Source organism: Tachyglossus aculeatus, chromosome X1 (assembly GCF_015852505.1).
Source record: "Tachyglossus aculeatus isolate mTacAcu1 chromosome X1, mTacAcu1.pri, whole genome shotgun sequence".
Classification (NCBI taxonomy): Eukaryota; Metazoa; Chordata; class Mammalia; order Monotremata; family Tachyglossidae; genus Tachyglossus; species Tachyglossus aculeatus.
Genome location: NC_052101.1, coordinates 91123531 through 91150010, shown reverse-complemented (window position 1 = coordinate 91150010; position 26480 = coordinate 91123531). Strand labels below are relative to the sequence as shown.

The 26480-nt window shown below is 43.3% G+C and overlaps 1 protein-coding gene across 2 annotated transcripts in view; it reads left to right on the top strand.

The window, feature by feature from the left end:
* SFMBT1 (Scm like with four mbt domains 1) overlaps nucleotides 1-26480 on the top strand; it is a 137897-nt gene that overhangs the window by 15182 nt on the left and 96235 nt on the right. Inside the window, exon 3 of one of the 2 annotated variants that reach the window (XM_038772026.1) lies at nucleotides 7938-8101. The exons of the other annotated variant lie outside the window; for it this stretch is intronic. The gene's annotated coding sequence lies outside the window, so the exon portion shown is untranslated. The remainder of the gene's footprint in view (nucleotides 1-7937; nucleotides 8102-26480) is intronic. 2 annotated transcript variants of the gene reach the window in all.

Here is a 26480-nt window from a genome sequence, read left to right as displayed (position 1 = left end):
AGCACTTACTATGTGCAAGGCACTATACTAAGTGCTAACAGCTAGTTGTGCCCCTGAATTCCCCTGGAACCTCGTGACCCATTCCCCCAATCTGATGACAAACTATAGACTGTGAGCTTGTAGTGGGCAGGGAATGTGTTTGCTGATTTTGTTGTTATTGTACTCTCCCAAGTGCTCTTGCACATAGACAGTGCTCAGTTAATCCCATCGATTGAATTTTTAGTATTGGCAGGCCCAGGAGCAAGATGTATATGTAGGACAGCCACTTTGCAATGGTGATTACAACTCAATTACATTTAATATTCTTGGGGGGTAGAGGGAAGGGTAAAAATCCCAATATAAACACCTCTGAAAAAAATGCAGTCCCTAGTTAGGAAAAAAGCTGCCAGTTGTGCTGACTTACAGGAAGCCTGGATGCTGTTTAAAAGCACCATTTTAGGGGCCCAGGTAAAATGTATGTGGGGCACACAAACAGAACTAACTCTGTAAGGCTATCTGGCAGAGTAAGAGAGGTCATCAGACTTAGACTGTGAGCCCCATTTGGGACAAGGACTGGGACCGACCTGTGACCAACCTTGAATCTATACCAGGGCTTAATACAGTGCTTGGCACATAGCAAGAGTTTAACGAATACTATCATCATCATCATCATCATCATGAGAGAAAAGCAGTCATTCTTGGATAAATGAAAAGCTCTCTCACATGAGAACGGGCAAACCCATGAAGAGTGGCGGGTTAGGTGTAAACAGAAAATTAGGCGAGCCAAAAAGGAGCCTGAAGAACACCGTACAAGAGCTGCTAAAACTTACTAAAAATTGATGCCGCAGATTTCCCCAAAGCAGGAAGCCGACTAGAGAATCAATGAGGCCACTTGGTTGTGGGTTAAGGTGCACTCAGGGATGAAAATGAGATAGCTGAGAGGCTAAGTGAATTCTTTAGTTCGGTCTTTACTGAGGAAGTTGTTAGCAGTTCTTAACATCTAAATTATTTTTTGGGAGCAGATAGGTCTAAGGAACTGGATCAGATTGTGGTGAGTTACAGGATGTTTTAAATCAAATTAATAAACTAGATGTAAACAAAGCACCAGGACCAGATGGCATACGCCCAAGAGTTCTTAAGGAACTCAGTTGGGAGTGTGTAACCTATTGTTACAAATAGCCTCTGTATTATTGGTTTGGCGGATCGCCAGTATAATCCCCCTCTTTTAAAAGGGTTCCAGGGGTGATCCTGGAAATTATAGACCAATTAATCTCCTTCTATACCTGACAGCTAAGTAGAATATATAATTACATTTAGGATTGGGGGCACGTGGATAAACTCAGCTTGCTGAGGTCACAACAATATGCCTTACAAATCTGCTGGAGTTCTTTAAGGAATTAATAAGAATGTGGACCAGGAGACGTAGTCTATTTAGATTTTCAAAGGTTTTAGACAAGGTTCCAGACCAAAGGTTGATTTATTTCATTTATTTTTTTCATAAAGCCATGATGGAGTTTGGAATAGTGGCTTCTTATGGAGGGAAAATGGGCTAAAAAGTAGAAAACAAAGCATGGGATAAATGGCCATAACTAGTTAGAGAGGTGTAAGTAGAAGGGTCATCCAGGGATCAGCACTAGAACTGGCTTTAACATTTTCTGAAGATGGAGTGTGCAGTGAAACCTCCAAGTCTGCAGATGATACCGAGTTCTTCTAATTGATGAAATGCCATGAAGTTGGGGAGAAAGGGCAGGCAGCAAGATCTCATGAAGCTGAGTGAGTGGGGCTGACAAATTACTTTGCCTTCCGCAAGTGCAAGATAATGTACTCAGGAAAAAAAAAATCCAAATCACAACTCTGCGATGATGAGTGCTGAGCCGATCATGACTCAGGAAAGAGATCTCCAAGTCATTACATCATTGATTGTAATCAATGTAATGTAATCAATGTAATCACCTTGCCCCCTCCTACCTCACCTCCCTTCTCTCCTTCTACAGCCCATCCTGCACCCTCCGATCCTCTGCCGCTAATCTCCTCACCGTGCCTCATTCTCGCCTGTCCCGCCATCGACCCCCGGCCCACGTCATCCCCCTGGCCTGGAATGCCCTCCCTCCCCACATCCGCCAAGCTAGCTCTCTTCCTCCCTTCAAGGCCCTACTGAGAGCTCACCTCCTCCAGGAGGCCTTCCCAGACTGAGCCCCCTCCTTCCTCTCCCTCTTCTCCCCCTCTCCATCCCCCCGCCTTACCTCCTTCCCTTCCCCACAACACCAGTATATATGTATATATGTTTGTACGTATTTATTACTCTATTTGTTTATTTATTTTACTTGTACATATTTATTCTGTTTATTTTATTTTGTTAATATGTTTTGTTTTGTTCTCTGTCTCCCCCTTCTAGACTGTGAGTCCACTGTTGGGTAGGGACCGTCTCTATATGTTGCCAACTTGTACTTCCCAAGCGCTTAGTACAGTGTTCTGCACACAGTAATCGCTCAATAAATACGATTGAATGAATGAATGAATGAATGAATTGATTGGTTGTGTGGTGGCAGCCAAAGAGACCAGTCAGATTAGGCATCATCAGGAAGGGGAAAGGAAACAAAATCAAAGGCAGAGTTTTGCCACTCTGTAAAACCAGGGAATGTCCCCAACCGGGAATTCCATGTGTAGTTCTGGTCTTGGGAAGCGTATTAGAGAACTAGATTCGGAGCAAAGGGCAACCCCCCTGGTCTGGGAGATGGTGACGCTTCCATAGGATGATAGCCCAAGAAGTGCAGGACGGCCTGGTTAGAAAGGTGGAGGCCTCAGAGGCCAAGAGGCCAGGCAGTTTCTCAGCAGCCTCCGGCCCTGCAGCCTGGTGAGGTTGTGCTGTATTTCCTGCCTCATCCTCGGCTCCTCCTACGGACACCTCTGTTGGCAAGCAGGTGTATGGGCTCAGAAGCCACTGTGGCAGCGTGACCACTGTACTGCTTACTGGCCCAGAGCTCAGGCATAGCTGGCCTGACTTGGGCCCAGACTGAAACTGCCATCAGAGCTGCTGGTGATGACAACTTAAGCAGCGGCAGAAGAGGAGGAGCCAGTGGAGCAGCTGAGGCAAGCGCACTCTTCCCTTCCTTTTCCTTCCCTCTCCCTTCCTTTCCACACGCTTCCGCTGATGAGGTAGGAACCCTAATAGGAGATGCAGAAATCAGAACCCCCTAAAAAATTCTGTATAGCGGACATTACTAAGCGCTTGGGAGAGTACAGTATAACAGATACATTCCCTGCCCTCAATAGACTTCTTTTTGATGGCATTTATTAAGCGCTTACTATGTGCAAAGCACAGTTCTAAGCACTGGGGAGGTTACAAGGTGATCAGGTTGTCCCATGGGGGGCTCACAGTCTTAATCCCCATTTTACAGATGAGGTAACTGAGGCATAGAGAAGTGAAGTGACTTGCCCAAAGTCACACAGCTGACAATTGGCGGAGCTGGGATTTGAACCCATGAACTCTGACTCCAAAGCCCATGCTCTTTCCACGGAGCCACATTGCTTCTCCTGCCTTCCACATTTGCTGGACACTTGCTGGACAAGGTGGAATTGTTCACCCAATGCCAGGATGAGGGAGCATGTACTGAAGCTTTTAGCTGGTGGGTTCAAAACAAACCAAAGGAAACACACTTTCCCCCCAGTGGGTGGTAAACACGTGAAATTTGCTGCCATCGAAAGTTGGGTGGGCTGAAAATATGAGATTTAAGAAGAGAAAAATGAATGGATGAGAAGCACATGATGATGATGGGTCAGAGGGGGAAAAGTTGGGATAAATGCTGAAAAGCTAGTGAGGTTAAATGGCCCATCCCCAACTCTGAGGATGGATGTCAGTGAGGATAACACACTATTCCTCCAAACATTGTGTTTTGACTCAGAATCCTGGGCTGGAAGGACCATTGGCTTGACTCAGAAATGGCATTTTTCAAGTTCCCAAACATTTTGAGTTTTACCCTCTGTGCAGCTGTATACTCATCTAGCACTAGTCTGGTCGTATCTTCACTTGGCCATGAAAGTATGGGATGGAATATAAAGCTTTAGTGAAAAGTAGATAATTTCTACTTATTATTTTCTCTTTGTCTTCAAGAAGAGTTATGCTGCCATTGTTCAGTAGGCACAATTTGCTCTCTACAAAGCTCCTTTGGTTACTTCCTAATAATTGTGATATTTGGGAAGAGCTTACTCTGTGCCAAGCACTGCATTAAGTATTGGGGTTGACCCAATACATTCGGATCATAATCAGTCCCTGTCCCTCATGGGGCTCACAGTTTAAGGGGGAAGAAAAATAGCTAATTAATCCCCATTTTACAGGTGAAGAAATCGAGGCCCAGAGAGGTGAAGTGACTTGCCCAAGGTCACACAGCAGACAAGTGGCGGAGTCAGGAGTAGAACTCAGGTCCACTGACTCCCAAGTCCATGCTCTTTCCCCTATACCACACTGCTTCTCTACATAACTTGTATCCATACCTCTGCATCAGTAACCTTGTCTTCAAGTATGAACAACTAAATATAGTAACTTGGGCTTTTCTAAGTATTTAAAAATAGATTTTTTTTTCAGACATTGACATCAAGCTGCTGGTCTGATAATTACTGGGGCCAACCTTTGCCCTTTTCCAATCCTAGGGACTTCTCTTCTCCCACCATGAGGTCTCAAAAATCTTGGCTAGTGACACTGCAAATTATTTCTGTCAAACCCTTAAATATCCTAGAATGCATTTCATTTTAATGCATATCCTAATGTTTTAGGAACATTAAATTTCTTGCTTCATAGTCCTGTGCTCTATCCCATAGTCCAGCTGTAATAATAATAATAATGATAGTATTAACTGCTTATTATGTGCCCAGCACTATTCTAAGTAGTAACAGTAGTATTTATTGAGCACCCACTGGGTGAAGTGCACTGTACCAAGTGCTAGGGAAGTACAAAATAAAGAAATGATATGTCCACAGGGAGCTAATTCTCTAGATCAGATCCCACTAAATATTTAATATTGTACTCTGGTGACTAGAGTTTCTTTATGTATTTGCTAGCTATGCAGAAGAAACCAAATTTCCCCATCCAAACCCATGTGTAAAAAATTGCTTCCCCTTCCTCAACTCTTTAGTCTACATTTCCTCTAGTTTCATAGTTTAAGTTTATGGTTGGGTGTTTTTTGTTGGGTTTTTTTTTGGTATTTGTTTAACCTGTAGTTCAGGGAATTCTTACTTGCTTCACTGAGCTGTTGTGCTCTATATCTAGCTTAAGCAGTCTTCAGTTTGTTAAACATTGAATCAAGTGACTCATGCTAGAGGGGAAAAACCAGGAACTGATTGTCACAAAACCTGGAGAAAGTCTGCTAGAGGTAGAAAAAATCCTTTGGAAGTACTTTATATATCCAGTCCCCCCCCCCCCCACCATCCTAACAGTACACACACACTCTCACACACCCACACTGCTCCCAGACACATGTTCACTGATATGTTAAATTTGTTTTTTTAGAGAATTTACTCTAGAAATACCTGTAATAAATATTGGGTAGAAATGCAGGGGGGAGTGTGGAAGCTGTTTACTGGGGTTGGGCCCCACCTAGTCTGGCCCGAGTCCAGCAAATACGGAAGGCAGGAGGTGGAAGTCTGTTGTGGGCAGGGAATGTATCTGTTATACTGTTATATTGTACTCTCCCAAGCGCTTAGTACAGTGCCCTGCACACGGTAAGCGCTCAATAAATTCCATTGATTGAGAAGAAGGGAGGTGTTGAGGTCAGGTAGGAAAGTGGGAGAGGAAGCTGGGCAATCGTATTTATTGAGCACTTTACCAAGTGCTTTGGAGAGTAGAATATAACAATAAACAGACCCAAGTGAGAGGAAAGGGGAGTAGCGAAGAGGATCTGCAGCTTCTCTGACTCGAGGCTAGTTGAACAACTTAATCTTTGTATTGCCAGCCTCCCACCTAGCTAGCCCCATCTGTCCATCCGTCTGTCATCTGGAGCAGCCCTCCCAGTCCAAGGCCTAACCACCAGCTCAGGTACAGCAGTAGTTAATGGGAAAGGATGAAAGATGAAGACTCGAGGCTTTCTAGGGGCTGTTAGAGTAGGAACAGCTCGAGGTAAGAGAGATGGGGTGAGTGAGGAAAGTCCTGCCTTCAGGTGTATTTTTTTTGTATGGTATTTAAGTGCTTACTATGTGCCAGGTTCTGTACTAAGTGCTTGGGTAGATATAAGATTGGACACAGTCCATGTCCCACATGGGGTTCACTGTCTTCATCCCCATTTAAAGTTGAGGTAACTGAGGCACAGAGAAGTTAAGTGACTTTCCCAAGGTCACACAGCAGACAAGTGGTGGAGCCGGAATTAGAACCCAGATCCTTCTGATTCCCAGGCGTGTGCTGTAGCCACTAGGCCACAAGGCTCATCCAAGCAGCAGCAGTTGCACTGTCCTACACCATAAGGCAAAAGGAATTTTTTCCTTCGATCCCTGAGGATAAGCCAGGTTGCTACTGCACCACCAACAGGAGAAACAATGTGGCTTAGTGGGTATAGCACGGGTCTGGGAGTCAGAAAGACCCGGGTTCAAATCCCAGCTCTGCCGCTTGTCTGTTGTGTGACCTTGGGTAAGTCACTTCACTTCTCTGTGCCTCAGTTACAGTATCTATAAAATGGGGATTAAGACTGTGAGCCCCATGTGAGACAGGAAGTGTGTCCAACCTGATTAGCTTGTACCTACCCCAGCGCTTAGAACAGTGCCTGACACATAGTAAGTGCCTAACAAATACCATTAAAAAAAGTTAAGCTTAAAGAGGCAATAAGAAATATGAAGAAATCTGGCATTAGAATATAGAATTCATGCCCTTGGAGAAACTCAATTAAATAGGGTAAGAGCAAGACAGAAAAGTCATTGAATCTGCAAAAATGTACTGTTATTGCAACATAGAGCCCCCCCACCCACCCACACACAAGTTAGCATGCAGGTGTGTGTGTGTGTGTGTGTGCATGTGTAGGGAGAGGGTGTATGTACAAAGTACTTCCAAAAGATCTTGTCTACCTCTAGCAGACTTTCTCCAGGTTTTGTGATGATCAGTGCCTGGCTTTTTCCGCTAACTGCCACTGCTGCTGCAACTGAGCTGGAGGCTAGGCCTCAGACTGGGATGGCAACTCCAGACGATGGACGGACGGGGCTACCATGGACGAGAGGTTGGCATCACAAAGGTTAAGTTGTTCAAGTAGCCTCAAGTCAGAGAAGCTGCAGTTCCTCCTCGCCCTTCCCCTTTCCTCTCACTCTCTAGCCCACTCTCCTACATGGGGCTGCCCCATGACTCTGAGCCTCTAAGTGCAGCTCCCACATGCTGCATCCCATTGCAGCTGGGATCCCGCAATGCTCCACCTCTCTGGAGCCCAGGATCATTGGTCAGTGTGCTGTCTAGATCACAGCTTTCAACTCTGTGTTGCCAGTGGAAATAGGGAAGCAGCATGGGCAAGTGGATAGAGAACAGGCCTGGGAGCTGCTGTGTGTCTGCAAGTGGCCAAGTCACTTCTCTGTGCCTCAGTTACCTCATCTGTAAAATGGGCATGAAGACCAGGCGCCCCACGTGGAATATAGACTGTATCTAACCTGATTAGCTTATATCTACCCCAGCGCTTAATGCAGTGCCTGGCACATAGTAAGTGCTTAAGAAATACCGTAAAAAAAAAAATCTTTGTTATTTTGTAAATCTTGTCAGTTCTGGCTGGCACAGAAGTTTGGCTAGTTATCAGTCACATCGTGCTTGGCTCATTCTGAAAAGAGATTCATATTCATCTGCATGCTAACTTGGGGGCTTTCTATAGTGCAATAACAGTACAAGTATGCAGATTTAATGACTTCTGTCTTCCTTTTACCCAATGAAATTGAGTTTCTCCAAGGACTGGAATTCTGTATCCTAACACCAGCTTTTTCATATTTCTTATTGCCTCTTTAAGCTCGACTGTAGAGAATCAATTGAACCAGACTGGATCCAATACAGATTAGACATGGATCTTCAATTCTGAAACAGATGGCCATATAATCCTGGAGTAATTGAGGTTTCTTGATAAAAACCATAGGGCAACCAAACTTCTTTAGTAATTGCCAGAGACCAGATCTGGTAAGAGTGTCTCAAACATTTTATTAAGTCTTATGAATAGCAGGTAGAAGTCGTGATTTTTTTTCCTTGCATTTTTCTTGTATTTTATAGTGCAGTAGAGATCGAGTTCACTTCCACATGTTGAAAAAGATCCTGTGTAAGTGCTGAAGCAGCATGGGGGCTCTCCTACCATGTGGGGGTCGTGTTCTTGAAGAACTTTGTGTTTTAGGGAAAATCACATTATAATAATCATTGATTCAGTAGGGTTCAAAGATGCCACTATGACATCTTTCAATACAAACTTCTCTGTTATTGTTATGCCGATTACTAGCATTACATTACTTAGACTGTGAGACAACGCCCTTGTCCAACCTGATTAAATTGACTCTACTCAGGCACGAATAGAACAGTACTTGATGCAAAGCGCTTAACAAATATCATAGTAAGAGCTAGCAGAATACTTTAACACTCTTAATTGTACTGTCTTAATTGTATTTTAATTGTAATTTTCCTTAATTGTGCTCAATAAGTACAATTGAATGAATCAACTAATTCATTCATTCATTCATTCGTATTGAGTGCTTACTGTGTGCAGAGCACTGTACTAAGCGCTTGGGAGAGTATAATAGAACAATAGACACATTCCCTGCCCATACTGAGCTTACAGGCTAGATGGGGCTAGACAGGCTAGACAGACATCAATACAAATAAATAAATTACAGATATGTACATAAGTGCTGTGGGGCAGGGAGAGGGGATGAATAAAGGGAGCAAGTCAAGGTGACGCAGAAGGGAGTGGGAGAAGAGGAAAGGAGGGCTTAGTCAAGGAAGGCCTCTTAATTGCAATTTTACTGCATTAAATACTGTGAAGTTGTAAAAACACAAAAACCAAATAGTCTGTGGTGCAGTGCAATACTGAGAGGCAGAGGCTGGGAAGTGGGGCAGCATTAAGCTTTGACCCAGGCCACATGCCAAGCACAGTAGTTTCTTAGCCTAAATATACTTGTCAACTTTTGTATCGGATTCTTGTGCTGCCTCAGTTGGAGTGCCTTGAAGTTGAGAGCTTTGCCATCCTTCACGCCTCTTAACATGTCCCAAACAGAACTCCTTCTCTTCCCACCCAAACCCTGTCCTCCCCATGTTTCCCATTACTGTACACAGCGCTGCTATCCTCCCTGTCTCATGAGCCCATAATCGTGGCATTATCCTCGACACCTCTCTCATTCAACCCGCATATTCCATGTGTCACCACATCCTATCAGTTCTACCTTTCCAACATCGTTAAAATCCGCCCTTTCCTTTACATCCAAACTGCTACCACATTGATCCAAACACTTAGTCTAGCCCACCTTGAGTACTGCATCAGCCTCCTTGCTGACCTCCCTGCCTTTTGTCTCTCCCCACATCAGTCCATACTTCTCTCTGCTGCACGGATCATTTTTCTAAAAAAGCATTCAGTCCAAGCTTCCCCACTCCTCAAGAAATTCCAGTGGTTGCCCATCCACTGCTGTTTCAAACACATACTCCTTCCCGTTGGCTTTAAAGTACTTAATCACCCTGCCCCCTCCTGCCTTACCTCTGTGATTTCCTACTACAGTCCAGCCTGCTTACTTGGCTCCTCTAATGCCAACCTACTCACTGTACCTCAGTCTCGTTAATCTCGCTGCCGACCTCTCATCCACCTCCTGCCTCTGGCCAGGAACTCCCTCCCCCTTCATATCCGGCAGCTGATCACTCTCCCCACGTTCAAAGCCTTATTAAAATCACATCTCCTCTGAGAGGTCTTCCATGATTAAGCCCTCATTTCCCCTACTCCCTGTCCCTTCGGTACCTTTATTCCTCCCACCCTCAGCCCCACAGCACTTATGTACATATCTGTAATTTATTTTATTGTGTGTTTCCCCCTAGACTGTAAGCTCCTTATGAGCAGGGGACGTATCTACCACATTTTTCTCTCCCAAGTGCTTAGTCCAGTGCTCTGTACACAGTAGGCACTCAATAAATATGATTGATTGATGAACTTGGGTAGTGACTGAAGCAGCTGTGTAAAGCAGGAATTAGTGTTAAGAAAGACTGCAACCCACCCCTCCCCTCAAGCCATCAGAGTCTCAGTTGACCCCGGAGTATTTAACTAGCTCATCTTACAGTAGCTATTTGGGAATCCTGCTTCCGTTCATCCTCTTCTCATTCCTGTCCAGCAGGGATGTGACAAGAACATTAATTCGATCTTAGCCAACAACTCAGTTCCTGGGTATACTTTTGCTCCTCTCTACTAGCCACAGTATCCTCCAGTGTTTATTTTATTTTATATTTATTTCTGTCCTCTGATTTTTCTGTTGATTTTTTAAACTGTTGGTGTTTTTATTGTTTTACTCTCTATATGTCCATCTGCAGGCCCCTATCTCCCTTATTCTTAGCGAGCCCCTAGAGGGGCAGGGATCCCATCTAATGCTCACCAGTGTATTCTTTCCCAGTGCGTAGCACAGTGCTGGGCCTTCAGTAAGTGAATAATAAATACTATTAATACTTCTATGGCAGTGATTTCAGTAAATGTTTGAACATGGCACTCTCTGTACTTAAACAATCAGCAGTATTTATTGAGCATTTACCTTGTGCAGAGCAATCAATCAAGCAGTGGTATTTATTGAGCACCTACTGTGTGCAGAACACTGGACTAAGTGCCTGGGAGAGTGCACTATAGCACGGATTTGGGAGAGGTCGTGGATTCTAATCCCTGCTCTGTCCCTTGTCAGCTGTGTGATTTGGGCAAGTCATTTAATTTTGCTGTGCCTCAGTTACCTCATCTGTAAAATGGGGATTAAGACTCTGAGCTCCACGTGGGGCAACCTGATTACCTTGTGTCTACCCCAGCTCTTAGAACAGTGCTTGGCACATAGTAAGTGCTTAACAAATACCATAATTATTGTTATTATTATTATTTGGTAGACATGTTCCCTGCCCACAAGGAGCTTATAACAGAGATATTAAAATATATGCAGAAGAGCTGGGGCTCAGGATGGGGTGAATAACAAGTGCTTCACAGGTACAAATCTAAGTGCAAGGGGCTACGCAGAATGGGGAGGGATTAGGGGAAATGAGAGCTTAGTTGGGGAAAGCCTCTTGGAGGAGATGGGATTTAAATACGACTTTGAAGGTGGGGAGAGCGGTGGTCTGACGGACATGAAGGGGGAGGGAGCGCAGGTGAATTTTGCTGCGGTGCTGAATATGGGTTCATATAAACTCTTCAAGGATGCATTATATACCCTTGATTTGGTTTTGATCTACTTAGGCGTAGATCTCTTTAGTCTTCATAGCCTTCCACTTGTTCTGAATGTCCTCACCCCTTTTGTCAAGGTCCCTAGAAGCAGTAAATCATGCTTCGATCTAGAGAAAATGCAGTGAAATGTGTTGTTGCCCTGTTTCTGTGCCGTTTTAGCAAAATTTTATTTTCCCTCATAGAGTAAAAAAGGGGCGTATGGAATAGGTTTTCTTTGGATGGAGCATTAGTATTAAAACTCATTATTAAAAAAAATCTATTGAGAGGATAGCCTGACCAAAAAAAGATGGCCTCTTGGAGTTAGTATCCCAAATAGTTGTTTCATTCTACATGGTCTGTTTACAGAAGGCCCAACATTCTGTTGGATGATGTGTTCCGTATTCCGTATTTCCGTAATGATGTATGATTTCTATTCCTATTGTGGGGCTATTGTGACAAAGAGACGGGCATCAAATAAGGCCACCTCGGTGAAGCTAATCTTTAGGGCTTCGTTCATTTACGTCTTCATGTGAGGAGTTGTATAATCTAATTTCATTTTTGTGAGTGACAAGGTATACAGGTGGCAGCCCGTTTCCCTAAAATGTGCTTACTCTTCTCATCTGGTTTACCCGGAAGTATTTTAGCTTGTGAATGAATAGTTGTTTCATGTTGGTAAATGGAAAGAATGAACATGTTGTAGTTAAAATCTTGGAGTGTGATTTCGGTTATTCTCTCATACTACTTCTTGCTTGTGCGATTTTTTTTTTTTTTTGCCCAAATCACTTATCTCTGTATTCCTGTTTCTGTGAAGTAGGTGAGTGATAATGTTGGGAAAATTTTTGGATTACTGAGATCTGAGATGCCAGAGAAGTGTTATTTTGCTAATTGATATATTTGGCTTCCTGTCCAGTAATAATGTCTAGCTGAGGACATTGTTCTGAGCACTTGTGTGCTAGAGCCAAGTGTAATGCCTAAGGAACAAAACACCTGCAAGGCTGTACACATTATTTGAAAAAGAATCACCTTGTAAAACAAGATATCTCAGTATTGATTTTTCTTATTGTCTTAATGAAATTAAGAACAACATAAGCAATCATTTCTGCAAAACAGAAACAGCATGGCCTAGTGGATAGAGCTTGGGCCTGGGAGGCAGAAGGACTTAGGTTCTAATCTGGGCTCTGCCACTTGTCTGCTGTGTGACCATGGACAAGTCACTTCACTTCTCTGCGCTTCAGTTACCTCATCTGTACAGTGGAGATTAAGACCATGAGCACATGGACCTTGTCCAACCTGATTAGCTTTTATCTACCCCAGTGCTTAGTATAGTGCCTGGCATATAGTAAGCATTTAACAAATACCTTTTGACCCTCCCCACCCTGCCAAAAAAACACCAAAATGGGTTTTCATTACACGTGTTATAATGTGGTCAGTAGAATCAGACATGGTGTGAGTTTCCTGTTATTTGAGGTTCTTCAGGAATACAACTTCTGTGTTACAGGAGAACTGGCTAGATAAACTTGGTAAAGCCTTCAGAATGTGGGAAATTTGGGTCTTTCTCAAAGAGAGGCTACCATGCTCGCATGCGTCCTTCCTATGAACAAAAACAACCAAAGCTTATATGTGGGCTGTGGTATTTCCCAAGCTGCTTGCTGCCTCCATCTTCCATCCCGTGTCCATCTTAACTGATAATGTTGTATCTTGAGAATATAACAGCATAGCAGCTTGACCTGGGCCTGGGAGACAGAGGGTCCGGTTTCTAATCCCAGCTCTGCCACTTGTCTGCTGTATGACCTTGGGCAAGTCACTTCAGTTCTCTGTGCCTCCGTTCCCTCGTCTGCAGAATGGGCATTCAGTGCCTGTTCTCCCTCCTACTTAGGCTGTAAGCCCCACATGGGACCTGATTACCTTGTATCTACCCCAGTGCTTTGACCAGTGCTTGGCACATAGAAAGTGTGTAACAAATACAGTTATTATTATTATTATTTGTGACCCAAATGGGCTGGTTTGGATCTAGCCCCGGGGTCAAGCCATTTCTTTAAGGAGTAGGAAAGTGCCACAGACAAACAGACTCAAAACCAATCTGGAATAGGTGAGGCTTCCAAGAGGAAGTGGCAGAGACAGAGCTCCGACTGGGAAGGGGGAGGTCTGGAGGAGCAGAGAGGAGTCCTCCACACTAGTACAGTGAGTGGCAGTTGGTTCATTCAATTCAGTTGTGTTTATTGAGCGCTCACTTGTCAGCTGTATGACTTTGGGCAAGTCACTTAACTTCTCTGTGCCTCAGTTACATCATCTGTAAAATGGGGACTAAAACTGTGAGCCCCACGCGGGACAACCTGATTACCTTGTATCTACTCCAGCGCGTAGAACAGTGCTAGGCACATAGTAAGTGCTTAACAAATACCATTATTATTATTAGTATTAAGGTTATGTAGAGGAAAAATCAATCAATCAGTGGTATTTATTGAGCACTTACTATGTGCAGGGAATTGTTCTAAGCTCTTGGGAGAGTAAAATACAACAGAATAAGTCATAATTTAAAGATATGTATGTAAGGGCTGTGGGGTTGGGGGTGGGGTGACTATCAAATGGCCAAAGGTCACAGATGCAAGTGCATGGACAATGCAGAAGGGACAGTGAGCTGGGGAAAAGAGCTCCTCCCCTCCCTCTCGCCTCTACTCCCTCAGCTCTGCCCCCTTCCCCGCCCAACAGCACTTGTATATATTTGTATGTATTTATTTTATTAATGATGTGTATGTATCTATAATTCTATTTATCTATTTTGATGCTATTGATGACTGTCTACTTGTTTTGTTTTGTTTGTCTCCCCCTTCTAGACTGTGAGCCAGTTGTTGGGTAGGGATTGTCTCTACCTATTGCCGAATTGTACTTTCCAAGCACTTAGTAAGTGCTCTGCACACAGTAAGCGCTCAATAAATACAATTTAATCTATAAATGAAAAGAGGACTTAATCAGGGAAGGCCTCATGGAGAAGAGGTGACCTTAATTGTGCTTTGAAGCTGGAGGGAGTGGTGGTCTGATGTATTTGGACCAGGGGAGGAAGTTCCAGGCCAAGGGAAGATCGTGGGAAAGGGGTCAGCTGTGAGACAGACGAGATCGGGGTACAAAGAGTAAAGTGGTGCTAGAGGAGCCGAGTGTGTGGGCTGGGTGTTTAGTGAGGTGAGGTAGGATGGGGCAAGCTGATTGAATGCTTTAAAGGAGTTTCTGTTTGTTGCGGAGGTGGATGGGCAGCCATCGGAGGTTCTTTAGGATTGGGGAGACATGGACTGAGCCCTTTGTTGAGAGAGGATCCTTGCAGCAGAGTGAAGTATGGATTGAATCGGGGAGAGACAGGAGGCCAAATTGTTCTGAGTTTTAGGATTGTTTCTTTAAGGGAGCATACCCAATTATCACGATTTAAACACCTTCTCTAAAGATTTCACTTCATTGTTTGGGCACATTGTAGTGTAGATGACCATATTGTTTGTTGTTTCTTTCCTGGCAGTAAACTTGGTGTACTCTAGAATTGAGAATTTTGTTGCTTTTTACTCTTACAGTCTTCTTTTACTTGCCTCTTAATTGGGGGCTTGAGAGGCCTGTGTTCCAATAGGTTAGTATCCCTTAATTAAAGGAGACCAGCTGCTAAGGGTGGGGCAGTGGAGGAGGAACACCACAAAGGGGAAAAATAGCCAATTTTCCTGCCACGGTGGGTAGAGCTTTTCACATTGCAGAACTTGTCAAGTTAACTTGAAAACTTAGTTTATCTGAAAATGCTTTCAAGAATCCCACAAAGGACGTTCAGATTCTTGAAACAACCTTTTCTTGAGCCGGAATTTCTTTGTGCATCAGGACTTGTGTTGTGGAGCTTCTGTATAGAGTGGTGAAGAGTGAAGGGCTTGCCAGCCTTTCATTTGACTTCCCCTCGTCACGAGAAAGTTCAGGGCCCTGGCTTCATTCAACCAGAAGGGCTTGTCTTGGGGCTTGCACGTCAGGGCTTGGGGATACAGGCCCTTACTTAAACAGTACTTGTAAGATTGAGGAGGCAGCCGGATGTGGTCGGGGACCTCAGAGTTGTATGGGGGAGTGAGACGGGGCATTCCAGGAAGTTGGGCGAGACAGCATCTCTCGAATGTAAGCGCTTTCACCACCGACAATGTTCTCAGGAACCACCCCTCTTGCTTCCCCTTTTCGAGGCCTGTAGTTAAATGAGGATGGGCCTTAAGGTGACAAAAAGCTAAAGGCAGAAGGTAAAGAAAAATTGAATAGTGTTCAGACTGCACTTCTAAAGAAAACTCCATTTTTATCACTTACATTAAGAAGCTGCCATTAGTTGCTTGTTTGCTTAACTATTATTTGGCGATATTGAATTTGGTGAATTCTTTAGGGCAAGACGAAGACAGTATTCACATCCAATACTTAGTAATTATTTGTGTTTGTATTGGACTTTCACAAGTGCTTACTCAATACAGCGCTCTGCATACAGTATGCACTTCATCAATGCTGTGGATTGTTACCCTAAATTACTCTTGCTCTTCACCTTGGTGTAGTCTCTTCAAAAAAAAAAAAAAAGGTTGCTGATTCCTTTTCTGTAGAACAGATGATGATTCTAAAAGTTGAGATTGAATTCCCAAGTTATGCAAACTTTGTGCCGTCCGTAGCATCATTTGCAGTAGGCGTTCCTACAAAAGTTAGAGAGAGGCCATTATAGCTTTAACATTGTACTTTTCAACCTATTGCTCAGAAACAGCCTGGGCTTTGGAGTTAGAGGTCATGGGTTCAAATTCTGGCTCTGCCAATTGTCAGCTGTGTGACTTTGGGCGAGTCACTTAACTTCTCTGGGCCTCAGTTACCTCATCTGTAAAATGGGGATTAAGACTGAGCCCCCCTTGGGACAACCTGATCACCTTGTAACCTCCTCAGCGCTTAGAACAGTGCTTTGCACATAGTAAGCATTTAATAAATGTCATTATTATTATTATCAATAAACACTGTTAATGATAATGTTATTTGTTAAGCACTTGCTAATTATCAAGCACTGTTCTAAACCCTGGGATAAATACAAGTTAATCAGGTCGCACACTGTCCCTGTCCCACATGAGGCTCCCAGTCAAAGTTCATTCAGTCATATTTATTGAGCGCTTACTATGTGCAAAACACTGTACTAAGAGCTTGGGAGAGTACAGTATAACAGCAAGCAGATACATTCCTGCCCATAATGACCTCACAGTCTAAGCAGCGTGGCTTAGTGGAAAGAGCCCGGGCTTGGGCGTCAGAGGTCATGGGTTCTAATCCTGACTCCGCCACTTATCAACTGTGTGACTTTGGGGAAGTCACTTCACTTCTCAGTTAATCCATATGTAAGATGGGGATTAAGACTGAGAGCCTCACGTGGAACAACCTGATTACCTTATATCTACCCCAGCCCGCAGCGCCTAAAATAGTACTTGGCACATAGTAAGCGCTTAACAAATACCATTGCTATTTATAATAATATAAATAAATTACAGATATAAGTTATAAAGTGCACATTTGTGAAAGGCAAAATTGCATTTGGCTTCGCAAGTTGCTTCCTCATCAAAGGTACTAGTCTAAGTCCTCAGAGGAAAAACATCACCATCAACAACAATAAAACCCAGCCCAGAAATGGAATTTGCAGGAAGTTTTTAGTAAGTGACGCATGATTTCCATGTAGTTCAGGGGAGATAAAGTCTCAGTTCCTGACTAAAAGCGAATGTCCTGCAGGATCAGACCTCCTAAAAGGCAACCATGAGGGAAATAGGAATTTCTTCAGGTGGTTGGCCCCAAGTTAAAGGGGCTTGTAGTTTTACAGTCCCCCTCTAGACTGTAAACTTGTTATGGGTGGGGAACGTGACTGCTAATTCTATTGTATTGTACTCTTCCAAGCACTCAGTACAGTGCTCTACACCTGACAAGCGCTCAGTAAATACCATTGATCCATTGACTGATTTTAAAGTGTTTCTAAGTGATCGTAACTTGGAAAAGATCGACTCACTGCCCCTACAGCAAAACTCTTTTTAAATGGAATTTAATGAGCTAAAGTGCACATTTTCAGCTAAAAAGGAATCATTTAAATGCTGAACTTAGACTTGATCCCTCCCCACCCCCCACTCCCCATGTGTAATCAAATAACAGTAAGATTTTCTCACAGCAAAGCTCCTCTGAAAATGCAAGTGGCCTTTTAGAATGTTTTTTTCTCACCCAAGTTATACTTTTGGCACTTACCAGAAGCTAATATAACATGTCGATGAAATGAATGCAACCATTTCCATTTTCAACAAAGTTGCATTTTGCAATGTTCTTTACAACACTATTTACTTCTTCAGGTGCTAAGAGGTGAAAAGCGTCAAAATGTATACATTTTTACTCCTCCTATTTGTCACCACTGAGGAGGAAAGGAGGAACATATTCGCATGGGGGGAGAACTCTTGCCCCTTGAAAGGATGCCGGCAGAAAAAATGCTCCATTTTCTAACTATTTATCATTTGGGTCCTAACCAGGATCAATCAATCAATCAATCGTATTTATTGAGCGCTTACTGTGTGCAGAGCACTGTACTAAGCGCTTGGGAAGTACAAGTTGGCAACATATAGAGACGGTCCCTACCCAACAGTGGGCTCACAGTCTAGAAGGGAGAGACAGAGAACAAAACAAACCATATTAACAAAATAAAATAAATAGAATAGATATGTACAAACATATATACATATATACAGGTGCTGTGGGGAAGGGAAGGAGGTAAGACGGGAGGATGGAGAGGGGGATGGGGGAGAGGAAGGAGGGGGCTCAGTCTGGGAAGGCCTCTTGGAGGAGGTGAGCTCTCAGTAGGGCCTTGAAGGGAGGAAGAGAGCTAGTTTGGCAGATGTGGGGAGGGAGGGCATTCCAGGCCAGGGGGATGACGTGGGCTGGGGGTTGACGGCGGGACAGGCGAGAAGGAGGCACGGTGAGGAGATTAGCGGCAGAGCAGCGGAGGGTGCGGGCTGGGCTGTGAAAGGAGAGAAGGGAGGCGAGGTAGGAGGGGGCGAGGTGATGGAGAGCCCTGAAGCAGAGGGTGAGGAGTTTCCGCCCGATGCTCAGATTGATTGGTAGCCACTGGATCTTAGCCTCTGAGTTAGAATTGAATTTGAAACAAGCTTTATCTTGTATTGCATTGTTTATGTACAGTATGTAGTTATGTGTTTGCCATGATAACATGATAGATGTTAAATGTTAAACGTTTGTTAATGAGACTTTCAAATTAGCCTTAGCCTAATTCCCTTGGCCTTTGACTCCAGGCAGCTAATGTCTTGATTGAATTGGAGAAGAACCAGAGGTGCTTTCCTCTGTGAGGTGCTGAACTCGACTCTTCCACAAAGGGACCACTTGCTTTTATTTTATTTTTTCTTTCTTTAAATGCCAGTTCCTTGAATCGTTTCAAGCGCTCATTATTATTGTTGGTTTTAGCTTTTGGACTTTTAAGCAGCATGGCCTAGTAAGAAGCAGCAGGGCCTAGTGGAAAGAACACGGGCTTGGGAGTCAGAGGACGAGGGTTCTAATCCCGCTCTGCCACTTGTCTGCTGTGAGACCTTGGGCAAGTCAATTCACTTCTCTGTGCCTCAGTTACTCCAACTGTAAAATGGGGATTAAGACTGAGCCCCACGTGGGACAACCTGATTACCTTGTATCTACCCCAGTGCTTGGCACATAGTAAGTGCTTAACAAATACCATAATTATTCTTGTTATTAGTATTAGTAAGGTACTAGACTCATTTCTAGTTCATCTGAGAAGCATTTTTAACTAAATGGGCTATGCGCATTCTGGTTGCTCCTAAAGCATTGCATTGTAAGATATATGTTGCCGATTTGTACTTCCCAAGTGCTTAGTACAGTGCTCTGCACACAGTAAGCACTCAATAAATGATCAAGGCTAGGCACATAGTAAGCGCTTAACAAATGCCATATGCCATCATTGTTATTATTAAATATGACTGAATCAATTGTATTTATTTAGCACTTACTGTGTGCAAAGCACTGTACTGAGCACTTGGGAAGTACAAGTTGGCAACATATACAGTCCCTACCCAACAGTGGGCTCAGTCTAGAAGACTGAATGACTGAATGAATGAACCCTAGTTTCCTGTGCTATTGGTCGTACATTTGGAGATAAAGAATATGCATGAAGTAGGTGCCAGGGTTTTAGTTGACGGTGTCATCCAGTATTTCACTGATTTTACATGGTGCCATAACAAGGATTTGGAATAATGCTGCAGAATTAAAATTCAGTGGGGAAGTGTTATGCAAATTGGCTTATTTAAATACCTTGCAGGTTTATGATGAATGCTTTATAGTTGGAGTCTATATATATTCATGGCGATGCTCTTTTGCTACCTTCCCCAATCAGTTGTTGTAGAACAAATCCTACTGCTATAAATAAAATGTCATTAGATGGACACATTTTTGAAAGGCTAATGAGATAAAGATGTAAGTTCTCTTTGAAGGAGTACTTCAAGTGCCTTCAGATGCTTTTTTTTCCCTTTGAGCAATTATCTCAGTTTTAGGAGTGAAGGAAGTAAGAAGTTATAGTGAGGGATGAAAGAGCTATAGTGCCTGAATTTTTGGATTCACTGAGTTTCTCAAAACCATAAAATGATCATTTTCAGATGTTGGGACACTAGCAAAATCCCAAACATGCTTCCCTGTTGAATTTTTAAGCCTGCACGTATATTTGAAGGAAAATCAATTCATTTAGTTATGATTTATTTACATTTATTTTCTAATCTAAATGCTGGTTTGAAAGGCCTATTTGACACTCCCAAAGTCTCTTTAGGACTACATTTCATGTCCTTTTCATTCAGTTTTCTCTCATCTCATTTTAGGAAAAAAAAGGAATGATAATGCTAACAACAGTAGTTGTATTTGTTAAGCACTTACTGTGTGCCAAGCACTGTTCAAGCACTGGCTTAGATTTTTTTCATATTCATGATTGTCTCCCCCTTTAGACTGTAAACTTGATATGGGCCGGGAACGGGTTTGCTAATTCTCTTGGATTGTACTCTCCCAATCGCTTAGTAGAGTGCTCTGCATATGGTAAGCGTTCAATAAATTGATTGTAGATGCAAGACCATCAGATTGTATGCAGTCCCCTCCCACATGGGGCTTTCAGTCTAAATGGGAGGGAGAAGAGGTGTTAAATCTCTATTTTGCAGGTGAGGAAACTGAGGCACAGAAAAGTTAAGCGACTTGCCCAGAGTCACACGGCAGTCACACACACTCTGACTCCCAGATCCGTGCTCTATCTGCCAGGCCACACTGCTTCCTAGTCAGTCTTCTTTCAGTTTCTCCCATTCTTCCACACCTTTGCCTTTTCTTCATAAGGGATTAAATAAACCTGAATGAACAACTTTTTCGTATTTCTTAATTGTAACTTTTGTGTAGTAAATATTTAGCTTTCCATTTAACCTTCAAGGTTCCATTGCTGCCACTGCTTCTAATTTGTGCAAGACTTTCGTTGTTTAAATATGTTTGCCTGTCAATTCACAAAATTGGTTTTTTTGGTTAGATGTTTTTGCACATGTACTTCGAGGCTAGCTGAAAAGGGTACGTCAGATAATATGTGGGCGATGGGAGCAGTGTAGGCTGAAACAGGCAAGGGGAGGGGAGCATGGAGGGAATCAATGAATTGCATTTATTGAGCGTTTACTATGTGCAGAGCACTGTATTAAGCGCTTGGGAGAGTACAATACAACAGAATTAGCTGACACGTTCCCAGCCCATAACGAGTTTAGAGGCAGAGGGGCTGAGAAGAGAGCTAGCCGTGTGTGGCCTAATGAATAGAGCATGGGCCTGGGAGTCAGAGGACCTGGGTTCTAATCCTAGCTCTGCCACTTGTCTGTTGTATGGCCTTGGGCAAGTCACTTCACTTCTCTGTGCCTCAGTTCCCTCATCTGTACAATGGGGATTAAGACAGTCCCAAATGGGACAGAGACTGTGTCCAACTCAATTAGCATGTATCTACCTCAGGACTTAGTACAGTGCCTGGCACAAAGTAAGCGCTTCACAAATACCATTAAAAAAAAAAGTTGAGGGGAGGCCAATGCTCCTTGGTTGGCCCTTCTTTATGAAGGATTTCGACTGGTCAGAAACTTCCTTGGGATGTTCAAGCTGATGACCAACTAACATCAGTGCTGTGTTTAATGTTGTAGGTTTGGCAAGCGAGACCTAGTTTGCCAAGGCTACCTTTTGATCCTGAGAATCACTCTTACCTTCCAGAGAGGCATCTGTTGGCTTTTGCATTTCCCTTCCAGTGAGGGAAGTGAAGGCATCCTAGGTGGCCTGTTCCCATGTACTTTGAGTGTACGTTTAACCCCCCACTTTATCAGTCAGTCAGTCATATTTATTGAGCGCTTACTGTGTGCAGACCACTGTGTTAAGCTCTTGGGGGAGATTACAGTATAACAATATAACAGGCACTTTTCCTGCCTACAGCGAGCTCACAGTCTAGAGGGGGACAGACATTAATAAAAAAAATAAAATTACAGGTTCTACTGGAAGGGTTATTTTTGTTTGTTTTGTTTTTATGGTATTTAAGCACTTGCTGTATGCCAGGCACTGTGCTAAATGCTGGGTAGGTACAAACTGGTCAGGTTGGACACAGTTCGTGTCACACATGGGGCTCAGTTTTAATCCCCATTTTACAGATGAGGAAATTGAGGCACAGAGCAGTTAAGTTGACTTGGCTATGGTCACACAGAAGACAAGTGGTGGAGCTGGGATTAGAATCCAGGTCCTCTGACTCCCAGGCCTGTGCTCTTTCCACTAGGCCACTAGCGTTGGCCTAATCTGGGATTGTGTCGTGGTTACTGTACTTGAAGAATCTTATGCTTGTCTTTAACAACACTATTGCTAAATTTTTACTGGAAGTAGAAATGGCTTGCATTGGGCTCTGTCGTATCCATTACAGAGAAGCAGCGTGGCTCAATGGAAAGAGCACGGGCTTGGGAGTCAGAGGTCATGGGTTCAGATGCCGGCTCCACCAATTGTCAGCTGTGTGACCTTGAGCAAGTCACTTAACTTCTCTGTGCCTCAGTTACCTCATCTGTAAAATGGGGATTAAGACTGTGAGCCCCACGTGGGACAACCTGATCACCTTGTATTCCCCCCAGCGCTTAGAACAGTGCTTTGCACATAGTAAGCGCTTAACAAATGCTATTATTATTATTATTACACTTAATATCTGCGCTGATATTTCACTGCAAGCACTGCATCACATTGAGTCTCAGAAAGTTTTATTTAGGATGTAGTATTAATTGAGCTTTGCCATGGATGAATCCCTCTTCTGAATTGGTGATTTTGGGGTAGGTGTAACTTTCCTTACACTGAGCAATCTTCAGTGAAGTGCTTGCCTAGTTGCTTCCGTTCATCAATCAGTATTTTTTATTGAGCAACTACAGAGTGCCAAGCCTTGTTCTGAGTGCTTGGGGGAGTACAAAAGAAGCAAGATACACTTCCCTGCCCTCAAGGAGCTTATGATCTAATGGGAGAGTGACAGACAAAAACGATTTGCAAATTATTTCCAGATAAAAGGAGTGCAGCATGGCCTAGTGGAAGGAGTTCCCCCTTCTAGACTGTGAGCCCATTGTTGGGTAGGGACCGTCTCTATATGTTGCCGACTTGTACTTCCCAAGCGCTTAGTACAGTGCTCTGCACACAGTAAGCGCTCAATAAATATGATCGAATGAATGAATGAGTATAGGATTGGGAATGAGAAAACCCAGGTTCAGGTCCCAGCTTTGCCACCGGCCTACTGCAACCTTGGCCAAATCATTCAACTTCCCCGAGCCTCAGTTTTCTCATCTGCAAAATGGGGATAAGATAGCTTGTGACCCTCGTGGTTGATAGGGACCGTCTGATCTTATAACTCTGTATCTACCCCAGTGCTTAACACGTAGTGCTTAATAAATGCCATAATTACGAATAAGGGGAACAGGAGTAAGAGCAAGGATTTAACAGAACGTAGTACAAGTATGTTAGCATGAAAAAGCTGAAAAAATAATCGAATATACAGTTGAATACATAAGTGGAGGAGACGTGACTAGGGTGTTGTGAATTAATCAAGGGCAGATTTCCCTTGGAATCTGGAGTTGCCAGAATACCCACAAGGGAATCTTTTCAAGCTTTCCAAACCTTCTTTTCTCCATGGTGGACGTGCCCCTAGCTTAGGTCCCCGAGGAAGGTGTTTGCAGTTGCAACTTTCCCTGCAACTACAGATCCTCATTGATGGAAGAGGCTTTCCACTTCTGGTAGGCTGCCACACAAGTGCATACACCTTTTCATGTGTGGAGAATCGGAATGTGAACCTGTTCCAGCAGCCGTAATGACTGCAGTGTAGCACCTTTGAAAGCGATGCTTTGATTCCCATCGTGTCTGTGTGTCTGTAACGAGCTTGTGAGAAACCTTTTTGTCGAAGTGTCATAAGGCGTATGAATCAAGGGTAATCGGGCCAGTTTAAACCATCTTTTCACTGTTCTGGATCCAACCCACAAGTCTCTGAAACTTCCTGAACATCTTAACGTCCAGCTCCACGGATGCTCTACAGACTGAGCGTTCTTAGGCTTCACAGTTCGTTACAATGCTCTGCACCCAATAGGCTCTCAATAAATAAATACTATCGACTGATTAATATTATCACAGTAGGAACAACTTGGAAAACAACAAACGTAAGAATGCTGTTCTAGAACGTGCCTATTTGAAGGCTGGTGTTAGGCAAGTAGGATGGGATAAAAAGATGTGACACAACATGGCTTCCTCAACATGTGGTGTGTCTGGGCATCTGGCTGGCTTCTGGGAGCCCGTGGGGGTGTTTCTGACCTTGTTCTGGGTCACAAACAAGCTCTCAAGGAAGAAATCGGAGCAGTTGAAAAAATGAAGTGACAGTAAATTGACAGTGGCAGACCCTAAGTAGAACAGACAAATGAGCATTCCATGCATTCTGACTTTGCGAAAGCTGCTTGGCTTCTTTGTTAGAAATGCATAACAACTTCAAGGTGAACAGAAAATACGGATGGACAGATAGCTCATTCTGCTAGCACACTGCATATTGGATTAGACACTTTTGTCAAAACCGGAATGTAGCAATAACGTAACATAAAACAAATTAAGGCTGGTGCAGCCTGATACCTTGAATGTGCATCCATAAAAATCATCCATGTTACACGGAAGACTCAACTTTATACCAATTCTACAAATTTATGAAAATAGGGAATTTGGATGGATAATTGTCAGGCATTAGTTCCTTTGAGTGGAATTTGGTCTCTTTAATCACAAAGTGCTTTGAATGGATTTTCAAGTGGTTTTGGTTGGTATTTTTTTTCCCCACTGTACCATTTCCCATTTGAGTTGGCAGACAAACACTAGAGTTCCAGCTAATTAGCAGGTTGAAGGGTTTTTTTCTTCCCTCAGTAATGGCTTATGAACAAGTCCTTCTGTTTGAGGCACTGTATGAAAGTGCTGTACTTGGGCTTTCTCAAAGGCCTGCTTTGTAGGCTCAGGCTGCATGCTGAATTATTGCTTTATGAGAACAAATTGCAATATTGACTTTATCTTGTCCCAGCATAACAATTTTGTGATGAGTATATGATAACTGCTTGCTATCTTTACTTTTTTTTCCCTTCCCTAGCTTTCATTTATAATGTGGCTGCCTCTGGTGCCGCTTGATTATGCTGTAATAGAGTTGGCTGCCTTATCCTTGGTCAGCATTCTAAAAAGAGAAAGTCATATGTTTGAATTAATTGCAATAAACTTTCAAGTGTTTTCTATGTGGACGAAATGCCAACAATTTCTGAGCATCGCAGACACTGGGATAGTGGAGCTCTGGGGGTTTAGGGTTTTGATTGGGCACATCCTCACCCTCAAGAAGCTAAATGTATAGAGAGGGAGAGCCTTGCTTCTGGTCCAGTGGAAAGAGAACCACACTGGGAATCAAGAGATCTGGGTTTGAGTCCCAGTTCTGCCTGTAGCCGGCTAACGTGGGTGAAGCAGCATGGCCTAATGGGTAGACCATGGGCTTGGGAGTCAGAAGGACCTGAGTTCTTATTCCGGCTCCTCCCCGGCCTATAATGTGACCTTGGGGAAGCCACTTAACTCATCTGTGCCTCAGTTTCCTCATTTGTGAAATGGGGATTAATACTGTGAGCATCACATGGGACAAGGACTATGTCCAAACTTATTAGCTTGTCTCTATACCCCAGCACTTAGAAAAGGGCCCTGCACATAGTAAGCACTTAACTAATACCATTAAAAAAAGAAGATGGATGGATAGAGATAAATAAATGAACAGACTGAATAATACAGTGCATAGACTTCATAGGAGATATAAATGCAAGTTCATATTAACATGCGTATTCAGATTAGGGTTGATTGAATATCACAGAATGATATGCAGCAGTAGCATAGGTTTTGTTGGTTGGAGAAGGCTTCCTGGAGGAGAATACCCTCTAGACCGTATGCTCCTTGAGGGCGGGGATCGTGACTACCAACTCTATTGCATTGTACTCTCCCAAGAGCTTAGTACTCTGCACACAGTAAGCACTCAATAAATACCATTGATGGATTGATTGATACCTAAATCGCTGGAAAGAGTAGAATGCTTAGAAGGGAGGGCACGGTTGTTTCAAGAATGAGTAAATGATAGTTGGCAGGAGAGGAAGGGCAATGAGAGTGGCCAAATAAGTTTACCAGAATGAAGCGGAGTTGTTGGTACTATAATTAGTTTTCACCTAGTGAGCAGATATTTCTGACCTCTAGGTATTTGTTTTAAGCACCTTTAAAAGCTCACAGTTGTGTTAACCCCAGGCTGAGATTTGTAGTGTGGGGGATAAAAGCAGCAGGAGGACAAAATAGTCTGCAACAAGTGGAGGAGGGAAAAAAGTGTACTTTTTTTCCTCATTATTCATCTGAAACAAGTCTTCCATGGAGGAGAAATGACGATATGATAATAACAACAGTAATAATAACTGTGGTAATTGTTAAGCATTTACTATATGCACAAGATAAACAGGTCCCAGTGGGGTTCCTAGTACAAGCAGGAGGGAGAACAGGTATTGACTCTCCGTTTTGCAACTGAGGAAACTGAGGCACAGAGAAGTTGAGACT